A 10,729-nucleotide genomic window follows, 5' to 3' on the forward strand; every position below is an offset into this window, starting at 1 on the left:
GGCCAGCTTTCCCCCAGTTTATGTGCTGAGCATGACGTCACATGGTATGGAATGTCCCTTTGGCCAGTTTGGGTCAGCTGTCCTGGCTGTGCCCCCTCCCAGCTTCTTGTGCACCTCCAGCCTTCTCAGTCAGTAGAGCATGGGAAGCTGAAAAGTCCTTGACTAGTGTAAGCACTACTTAGCAACAACTAAAACATCGGTGTGTTATCAACATTGCTCTCCTCCTAAATCCAAAACACAGCACTGTACCAGCTACTAGGAAGGAAATTAACTCTATCCCTGCCGAAACCAGGACATCTACTGAAAGGATATTTCACTTACTGATCTTGTAGTGGTACTAGCACTCGTGCAACCACATGTTCCCCTTGGCTAAGGAATATAGACAGCTGAAAACTAACACAGTAAAAAGAAATTAAAAATAAAAATTATTAATTTTCAACCCAGTGAACTTCTTCATCTCCCTAACTGTTGTTCCACTTGGTGAATGTCACTGTATAGACAGCACAGTACCTGTGTGGGCAGAAGAGAAACAGTGGGACTTAAAGCTGGAGACAGGAAGATGCACAGGTTAGCAGCAACACAGAGTGATATGTTCCTCATAAAGCTGTGACCTGAGTGAAAGACCTATTCTGCTGTTTTTTCTGGTATTCTACAAATGTGGAGAAGTAAATTTTGAAGCACGTGCAATTTGCTACATTAAAGTAGCAACATTGCTATGTTAAAGTCTCACTTTTGTTATCAAACGTTATCAAGTAAGAACCGTTCTAGCCGCTCGCCATCTGAGGGACTAGCAGTGTGCTGGCTTTTTAGCCTTACAGCAGCTCAGATTTTAAGTGCCAACCCCAGGTCTCCAGATGCAAAAATGGAAGTGTGGGTCTTAAGGACATGGCAAGAAGAGGAAGTTTTGAGAAGTCTGTTAAATTTTGGTTACAGAGGATGGGAGGGTGTGGAAGTACATTAGGAGGCTAAGTTTCTTCATGCTTAAAGCCAGGGTACAAGTCATTAACAGTTAGTGATCTGTTTTGTTAGACCCACTGTACTCACATAGCCCTGTAATATGGTATTGGTTTTGCTAGTAGCAGGCCATAAGCTTTGTAATGAGTTTGCAAGGTCCCAGGAGTGAGGGTTAGCTGTAACATCAATTTTTCTAATATCTATGGCTAATTTGACTTACTTTTGTTTAACTGTGTATGATAACACCATAGTTTTACAATTCTAACATAACAATGTAGTACAGAGAAAGACAGGCCTGGTACAATAACAGAGGACATGAGAAATAACTTGCCTTAACACTGCCCTACTGCTGCTACCTAGATGAAGCCACTGACTTTAGGGCTCAGGGAAACAGGGGAAAGGAAAGCATAACATCAGGAAAAGAAGTAGAAGCTAAAAGTGTATGTTTAACACATTTAATTGTGGTGGTGTTATTACTAAAACTTCATAGATGCATTCTTTCACTTTCTGCAATAATTACAACTTGACTAATAGTGATTCTTGGATTAGACCGTTAAGATACCAATTATACTAACAATAAATTATTGACTTTATATGTAAGGTATGCTTTCTTTTTTTCTCATAAACAAGGCTTTGAGCATAAAACTATTTATTCTCTGCTAATTGCCTACGAATCCATAGTTTCCATGGCGGAAATGAATAATACTTCAAAGCTAGAATGAAATGGTGAACTGCGAATAAGGTAGTTCGAAGAATGAAAAGTAAAGCATGATTTTGAATAGAATCTAAGTAAAGAGCTCACACAGTGAACATTATCCACACTGTGAGGGGGATGATAGCGGACTTTTAGTGCAAAAAATAGTTTTGTGATTATGTACTTAGAAGCCTTACCATAACGCTTTGCTCTAGGATGCTGAATTAAATGTTCATAGCCAACCTCAGCCATTGACACATCCTAATATCTCATGCTTTGTCTTTGTATTCATGACAGTATTTTTTAAACATGGATATTTTCCATATAATATGTATCTATGGTATAAAAAGCAAAGATATTTTATAACCTGAATACAGGTTATTTGGTGGACCGTTTAGTACTATAGATATGAGGATCAAGAAATTGTATAGTCATTTTTCCATCTATCAATCATTCATCTATTATAAAGTTATATTGCTATTCTTTCAAGAGTTTACATGTAATGTCTATATTTTGATCTGTAGAACATAAAATAGTGACTCAGGTGTCTGCGCCATGTGCCAGGTGCATAGCCATATGTCAATGCACACAGGGTAAGGGTTATCACTTCCTTCTTCCAGAACTTCAGCAGTGACCCTCAGCAGAATATTATGAGGTTGTGTGGGAACACCTACAGTCCTGATGGTGCTGGCTTTAAATGATGACCAGTAGGGTAGTCTGTATCTAAATGCTCTTCAACTGAGCTAGGTAATGGAGTTTAATCTTGGGAGATTAGATGGGGAAACAATCACTTTAGAGACTAGGCCTCTACTCTTCCAGTCCCAGGGATCAGCATACGACAGAAGAGCTACCACAAGGAAGGAAAAAGGACAAAATGGGAGGGACAGATGCAGAAGTTCATTGTTTCATTTGCCGTTTAGAGTTGTGACAGAAGAACTGAAGATAACATAATTGCCAAAACACCTTGTGATGTTGACTGGCTGGAAAAAAGTGGTCACAATAATCATAGTTCTTTCTATTACATTTCCCTAGATTTCCAGAGAGACCTCAAGACAATATGCTTGCTAACTTTTCAGTAGCAACCATTAAGCATTGAACCAGTCTATTTTTCTGCAGAATGAAGATGGTAAGATCAATTGCAACTATATTATTCACTCACAAATAGATCAATTTCTTTATGCTCAGCCTTTATTGCAACATGTATTCCTCTCTAGTATTGTTAAGACATATTGAACCAAAAGGGGAAAAAAGAAGAAGAAAAAAAATCTGTTCAGGGCCCTGACTCCCTCTCAGGAGTTAAAATGCATGCATATAGGGAGGCCTTAAGGCTCTTGGATTTTTTTTTTCCTTTTTTCATTATCTCTGCTCAATTGTTCTACCTGATTTGAATGTATGTTAAAGCCTTGACCTCAGAGAAAACTAGATCGCAGTTTTATAATTCACATAGGAAAAGGACAGTTCTTAGATAGACTGCTACAGGAACAGACAAAAAAGTCAGTGAAAATTCATGAAATCTCACACATTTCCCTGTTTTGTCAGAAGAAATGCATTTTAATAAATCAACTGCATGCTCTTGAAAACAAGTGGATGGGTTCCAGGTTTTTGCCTCCTCCACAATTATATTTCACTTGCTCCTGTCTACTTCTTTCTAGAAGATCCATGCTTATCCATGTCAGAGGAATCACAACCTCATTGTCTGTTGAGAAAACACTTAAGTAAGAACTGTCTGTCTGACTCTAGGAGACTCTGAATGAAAAAATACTTGGCTGCTAAGTCTGAGAATGGGTTTTCTCAAGTTAAGACCATATGCCACATATGCAGAATTAAGAATCATAATTTTAAAGAAAGCTTTGAAACATCAACTGAAAGTCTAAACATTCAGAAGATAACTCCCTTTAAATTTTAATTCTTGATATTCATTCTTTTAGTTAACTCATGTCATTATTTTTGATTACTAACTTCTGTTTGTGTATGCCTTTAACTGTCAGTACTGCTTTCCCCTCTGTCTTCGGGTATTTGTTCAAACACAGATTTTTACATGCATAGATACAACTCTTCTCTGTTTCTTGAATATAGTCTTTATTAAACTGCCAGATTCATTTACTTTCAACCTTGATTTGGAGGCTAAAAGATACATGACTGGAATAAATTTTAATACAATAAAATCTATTGAGAGTCGCAGACCACTATTCTAAGTTAAATTGCAGGAATGTCTGTGTTTTCTTTAAAGGTATTGTGAGTCTGGACATATTTGTAGTTGTTTTGTACTCATGACTAAAGGTTCCCTTTCAGATAATAAAAGATTATAAGTCTAGTAATAACAAGTAAAACTGCTGCTGTATATGAACTTTCCATTTTTTCCTATCAACAAAAATTCATTCTGTTCAAGACTTTGGGGACTTAATTAGTTATAGGTCATGAGAAAATACCTGGTTAATGCAAAGATTACTATTTATAAGAGATTATAAAAGAGTTAGTATATACTGTGTTCCTGTTATGTGCTAATTAGCTTGAAATTATGATAACGGCAACCACATTTTAAGTGGCTGCTATGAAGTGTCATAGAAAAGTTTCTTTGCTAGTCATTCATTAAGGGAAAGACATGTTCTTATGGACAGAGAAGATAAATAGTGAAAATAAACTGTTTAACTCTCTATTTAGCAAAAATCATGATGATACTTGATATAACCATTAATAATATTGATTATAACCCTGAAAAAAATTGTATTTGGTTTATGTGGCAATGGTGGAGCTGCAAGGGCAGCCTCTGTGAGAAGAGATCGGGGCTACCCCCATGGCAGACAAAGCCAGTGCCAACCGGCCCCAAAACAGATCCACTGTCGGCCAAAGCTGAGCCCATCAGTGACGCTGGTGGCACCTCTGTGATAATATATTTAAGAAATTGTAAAAAAACATTGTGTGGCAGCTGTGAGAGAGGAGTGAGAAAATGTGAGAGGAACATCCTTGCACACACCAAGGTCAGAGAAGGAGGGGGTTGAGGTCCCCCATGTACTGGAACAGAGATTCCCCTACAGCCCATGAAGATGACCACAGTGAAGCAGGTTGTCTTCCTGCAGCCCATGGAGGACCATGTCGGAGCAGATGTCCATCCTGCAGCCCATGCAGGATGCCACAGCAGAGCAGGTGGATGTGTCCTGAAGGAAGCTGCAGCTCATAGAGACCCCATGATGGAGCAGGCTCCTGGCAGGAGCTGCAACCCATAGAGAGGAGCACCTGCAGGAGCAGGTTTTTCTGGCAGGAACTATGGTCCATGAGGACCCACACTGGAACAGTCTCTTCTTGAAGGACTGTGCCCTGTGGAAAGGACCCATGCTGGAGCAGTTCGTGAAGAACTGCATTCCGTGGGAAGGACCCACGTTGGAGTAGTTAACGAAGGACTGTATCCTTTGGGAGGAACGCCACACTGGAGCAGGGGAAGAGTGTGAGGAGGAAGGAACAGCAGAGGTGAAGTGGTGTGAAATGACTGCAACCCCAATAATATTTGGGAATACTATTTGCTCATATAAAGGCACTTCTCACTAAATATTGCTTTTGAAGAATATAATTATCCTTACCTTTGTGTTCAAACTTCCATCTCATCATTGAATTTTTATAGAATTTCTTTTAAACAGTAATTTGAAATTAATATTTAATGTTGGCCTTAAGCAGATAATTGCAATACTGGAAACATAGATGTGAAAATACAAAGAATTTCAATTTTAATCTTAATAAGGAACAAGGTCTCCGGCAAGATTACTTTCCATCTGATATAAATGAGAATGATACTTAAAAGTGATACAGGAGAGTGTATAGCTAATTAGAACAATACTGAAGTGTATTGCAGGTCTCTGGAATCTATACGTGATTTTGTGAAGTAGAGAGTGAATACTGGTGAATTTAGTCCATATGTCATGACGAGCTGGTTAGATTTTTTACAGTTGGGCCCTGGCTGAGCGATTTTAAAGTGACACTTACACAGAGAGACCTGTGAACAAACCTGAAATTTATAAACACCTCTGAAAGATTCATATAGCTGCATATGAATCCCGTCTTTGTTATTTCTCAGTAGTGTATACCTTGTAAAGACCATATATATAGTGATATTACCTCACCATACTTGTCCAGTGTGTAGCAGTGCCCAGCTTCTGATTCCTATATTTAAAATACTCTCTTTACCAGGATACTTCAGAAACTTCACAAGTTTTTTTCTTGACATCTGGTAAAAGCAAACAAACAAACAAACAAAAACCTAACTCCAGTGGTTTATTACTTCAAGTAATCAATCATTTTTTAATTTACCTTAACTACTACTCCTACTACTTAGAAAGCTTGTTTAGGACTGTGGGCGACACAAGTGATTCTTTTCCATGCTGTTTATAGCTGTCTTCATCCCTCACCTAGGTTCAGGTTACATTGCACATATCCAAATACTGATATTGAGAATTATCTTACTTGCAAACATTGTATTATTTAGATCACCGGTGAAGTGACAAGACACATATACCACCCTCCTTGACTGACACACTTGTTTGTAATGTTACCTGTCAAAAAAGATGAATGACGGAAGGAAAAGGAAGCAGATTTATTTTACCTTGGATGACAAACAGGAATAGGTTGATGTGGTGTGTCACTGTCAGAGCATTATATTCTCAGAAACATAAATGCATTTCTTAATTTATATAGGCTTGCAACAATTTTATTTCTATTTATGTCTCTCTTTCTTGTACCTGTGGCATATGTACCTTTGGCATTTTTGCGAAGAATTTATTTTGCTGGTACACTGACAGTCTATCTGAAATAAATGAAACCAAATTTACAAGTGGTGTTTTAGGTGTTTTTATTTCTTAGGTTATTTACTTGTTAATGCAAGGTTTACTTCCACACATCATGAAGTAAGTTGCAAACTCTCAAAAGGCTTATGTTTTCTGTTGGTGCTTTTTTTTCACTCTTGTATTGAAATACCAGATCTCTTTAGTCCTTTGTATGAAATAGCTGTTCCTCTTTAAGTAGTAGCACAAGGATTTTCTAGATCTAGGAATACATGTCGTTATGCAGCAGTTAAGAAACTGCCTGTTAGATTGGACATTTAGATATTTACTCATTTCTTATTCTGCCTGCAGAGTGGCCATGTGGCTGTGATCTACAGCCCTTAATCAAGAATTTTTTTCACTGCACTCCGGTAGTAAGACCATAGAATTTTCCCTACTAGTTCTATTTTGTGCTCTCTAATAAATGGCTCCGAGACAAGTATTTCTCATATTCATTTCTGTCTTTATATATATATATACACTTTATACACACACACACACACACACACACTCTCGCACAGTTCTATATATAAGCCCTGTATCCCAAAAGAGCCCAGGCTGTTGGGCTAGTGGTAATCCACGCAAAAGCTGCTGTGTTTCTTATGGACAAACAAACAAAAATATATCCCTCTGAAAGATGTGTGAAAGACATCTAAGGAATTTATTCTCTGCAACATAAGTTGAGGAATGGATCACAATCATCCACATGGGAAGATTCCCATTGACTTCAATCAGTATTAAATAAAAAAAGAAAATCAGGATTTGAATGCACATATTGCTTTTATTTACTCTTATTTTATAATTTTATGAATTTAACATAAATTAATTTGAAAAAATGTTGTTTATTTTGCTTGACTTTAGAAAATTTAGAAATCGTGAACAATTTTATTTCATTCAAACCAATTTCAGAACATCATGGTGTAGATTCTGCTATCTACATCAAAGCTGATGAGTATCTTACACAATGTTATGCTGAAAACTACAAATCAGCTTAAAGGAGATGGTATTACCAATAAGTATAAAGAAGGCAATAGCCTTGTAATCTTTATCTGTAGGCATTAAGTCCCACCCAGGTCTTTTCACCAGTAACACAGTACTGAATATTTTGGGATTCCTCCCAAGTTGAATAGTATGTAAGCACCTTCCTGGAGTTATAGAAAAGATTTCAAAGACAAATATGCAGAGACTATTATGAATATATGTATTATAACTAAGAAAAAGATACCCTGATACTCATAAAATAACTGAGTGACAAGGTTTTGCTTCTTGATAAAAGTGCTTTGTCTACACTTGTAAGAAAATAGTTTTTCCATAATATCACAAGTACATACTTACGACCAGGTGTTTGTCATATAAAACAAAATAGAAGACTGTATGGATAGAAGGTAGAAAATTAAACTGGACATAAGAATAAAACAGCCATCAGCAAGTATACAGCTTAAAATTTAAAAATGAAAACTGGGAAGTAACTGAAAGAGAAGAATATTCTGAAAATAGAAACAAAACCAAAGGTTTAAGATGATGGAGGAATTTTAAAGTACAAACCAATGCAAAATAATAAACACATTGGATGGAATCTAACAGATAACAGGTGAGAAGAGTTATTAATGGGGAAAGTTTTCCTGATTTTTGCATCCTTGCCTGTTTGATCATCTGGTTTTACCTTATTTTCACATTTAAAATGCAATGGGGCAGTTCCATTTTCATCCACGTTTTGAAACAGCCTAGTATCTTTGAGTGGGAATAACAGGAGCAGATCTACTTCCATACAGTAGCAGTTGTGTAGTATAATGGTCTAGGAGTAAGTCCATATACATTGAAATCCTTAAAAATTAAGTGTTAAATGTAGGGTTATTCATGTAACTTCATTAATACTATAAAAGAAGACCAACATTAATATTTATAAAATTTGCTTATCAACTCCCTGTTATGTTCATCTTGTCTTTGTACAACTTTCTCCACTATGTAGAATTTTCCAAGATTTAGATCAGATACTTAACCTAGTAAACTGATGACATTACACTATATTAATGTAGCTGTTACCACTAATGCCAACTCAGTATTTGTTCACCAACACTTTGATGCATTTTTTAAAGTGTTAACAAAATCACCTAGCTACAAGTTTTCATAGGCATCACTATGGTTTTCAAGTTTAATGGCAAAATATTGAGAAATATAAAAACAAAACTTGGCAAGAAAAAAACCCTAACAAGAAATGTGGGTGTTTTTTCCATTGGTGAGAGGTTTGGGGTTGTTTTTTGTTGATTTTTTTTTGGCTGGGGGAGGGGGGTGTTAAGATTCTGCTGTAATTGGATTAGTTTTTCAATGAATTTATGCTTCTTTCCCCAAAATTTTGCTTGTTCCATGCACAATCTGTTGTACCACTTTGTTTTAAATTGCAAAACACAAAAATACTAATTTTAAGGAGGCTGTGGGGTAAACATAAGTGTTTAATTACATATATTTAGATCACTTAGCCAGTTTTCTGAACCAGTTATAAATTATACAGCCAAATTATTGTGAAGTCTATCCCAAACTAAGATACATTGGTACCATAAGGCTTTGGGATGGCTCAGAGCAAGGGGAGAGTAAGGATACACCTAGACCTTGTACACATAACTTCACCTATATATATGATGGATGAGGCACAATTCATATTTTGTGAACACTTAGCTTGGAGTATAGCAGTTAATCACTTTGGGCAGGATTCACGTTGCCTAACTTTTGTCATCTAAAATGTAGGTGTTGGGTCAAAGCTCGTTATTTAGACTTTCAATATAATCAATGATGTGATGGACAAATGTAAATAAATCATCCAAATTTCAAGACAATGTTCAGTCCTCAGCTGAGACTCCTTGTCATAGTGGTGAAGAAAATAAGCTGAGCTAAATGTACTACCTCACAAAACTCCCTGGAGGCTGAAGGGGTCATCATACGGCATATTCTGGCAACTGCTGCCTCTATTGAGGCTGCTAGGGAATCATTCAGAGATAATGTACATGAGACCTATGGTTGATCCAAATGGGGTGGCAAACCGTAAGATGAGGAACACTTCCACCCAGAAAAGTCTCCTGTGGAATGTCAAAAAAGAGGGTTAGAGGGTTGTAGCTCCCTGCAAATACCATGACACCCCCATTTATATCATGGTTGCACACACTCCTTTTTCTTCTTTTTCCCCTCTTGTTCACTGTACTTGGGAACTGTTGTGTTTATGGGGTTTTCTGTTTGTGAAAAATTTAAAGAATTGTGTATTATTTTATATAGCTGGCATTAATTTTTTTTTGTCTTTTAAATAAAGATCAGTAGAGAGATTTAAAAATTCTGCAACTTGGAAATATTTTCTACTTTATATTTTGGAAGTGGGAAATTACCAGTCTGAATTTTGAGAAAGGTCAACAATGCACACACCTAAAAAAATGCTTGAATTTTACTTTCAAAGCACACAGCAATGTGCTCACATCCTCTGCAAGCCCTGGGCTAAAAATTCAAGTTGAGTAACTTGAATTGTGTTGATATAAAGTTACATTTATTTTTAGGAACAACACTCTCTTCGGGGCATTAAAATCTTGGCTGTGAAGGCAAATGCACCCTTATTTGATGTTGATAAAGACATACAAATGCTTTTTATTTTCCTAATGCATGGTGAAGGTTTTCTGGTTCATCCACAGTTCTACTATCCTCAGGGACACAGCCAGAAGCATGCTGGACTACTAGAGCAACACTGGGCTAAGTTTTACTACTTACAGTGCATGGTGAAAGCTAGCCCCTGTTCTTTCTTTAAAGAGTATTACAAAAGACAACAGCTTAGTCCTTTTGAATTTGTATGGATAAAGAAAAAGCTGGAACAGAAAACACAGTATCTAACCCTTCAACAAAGAAAAGAATGTGAAAAATAAAAACAAAAAAAAATTTGCTTAAAATGTCAAAAAAAAAGGTCAATTTCAGAGTAGTTTCGTTTGAAAGACATTATGAAGCTAATTTCTAATACAATGTGTAACTGCTTTTTTAGACAAGTCATAAACAGACTTGGTTTACTCCAAAAGAGAAAAATTAAATTGTAATGAAATTCTAATTAACTGATATTTGGAAGATATTGCCCTCGCTACTTCAGTTATTTCAGGCTTTATTTATAATTAAGAGCTTCCTTTCATAAAATTTAAATATGTGTAAGAATGTAATAATAATTTTAATTTACATTTTATAGTCACCGAAGGATGGCTATAGCAGATATTGGTCAATGGAGTATACAGATTATTTTACCCCCCCCCCCCCT

This window comes from Pygoscelis adeliae, unplaced genomic scaffold (assembly GCF_000699105.1).
Source record: "Pygoscelis adeliae isolate BGI_AS28 unplaced genomic scaffold, ASM69910v1 Scaffold69, whole genome shotgun sequence".
NCBI classification, from domain to species: Eukaryota; Metazoa; Chordata; class Aves; order Sphenisciformes; family Spheniscidae; genus Pygoscelis; species Pygoscelis adeliae.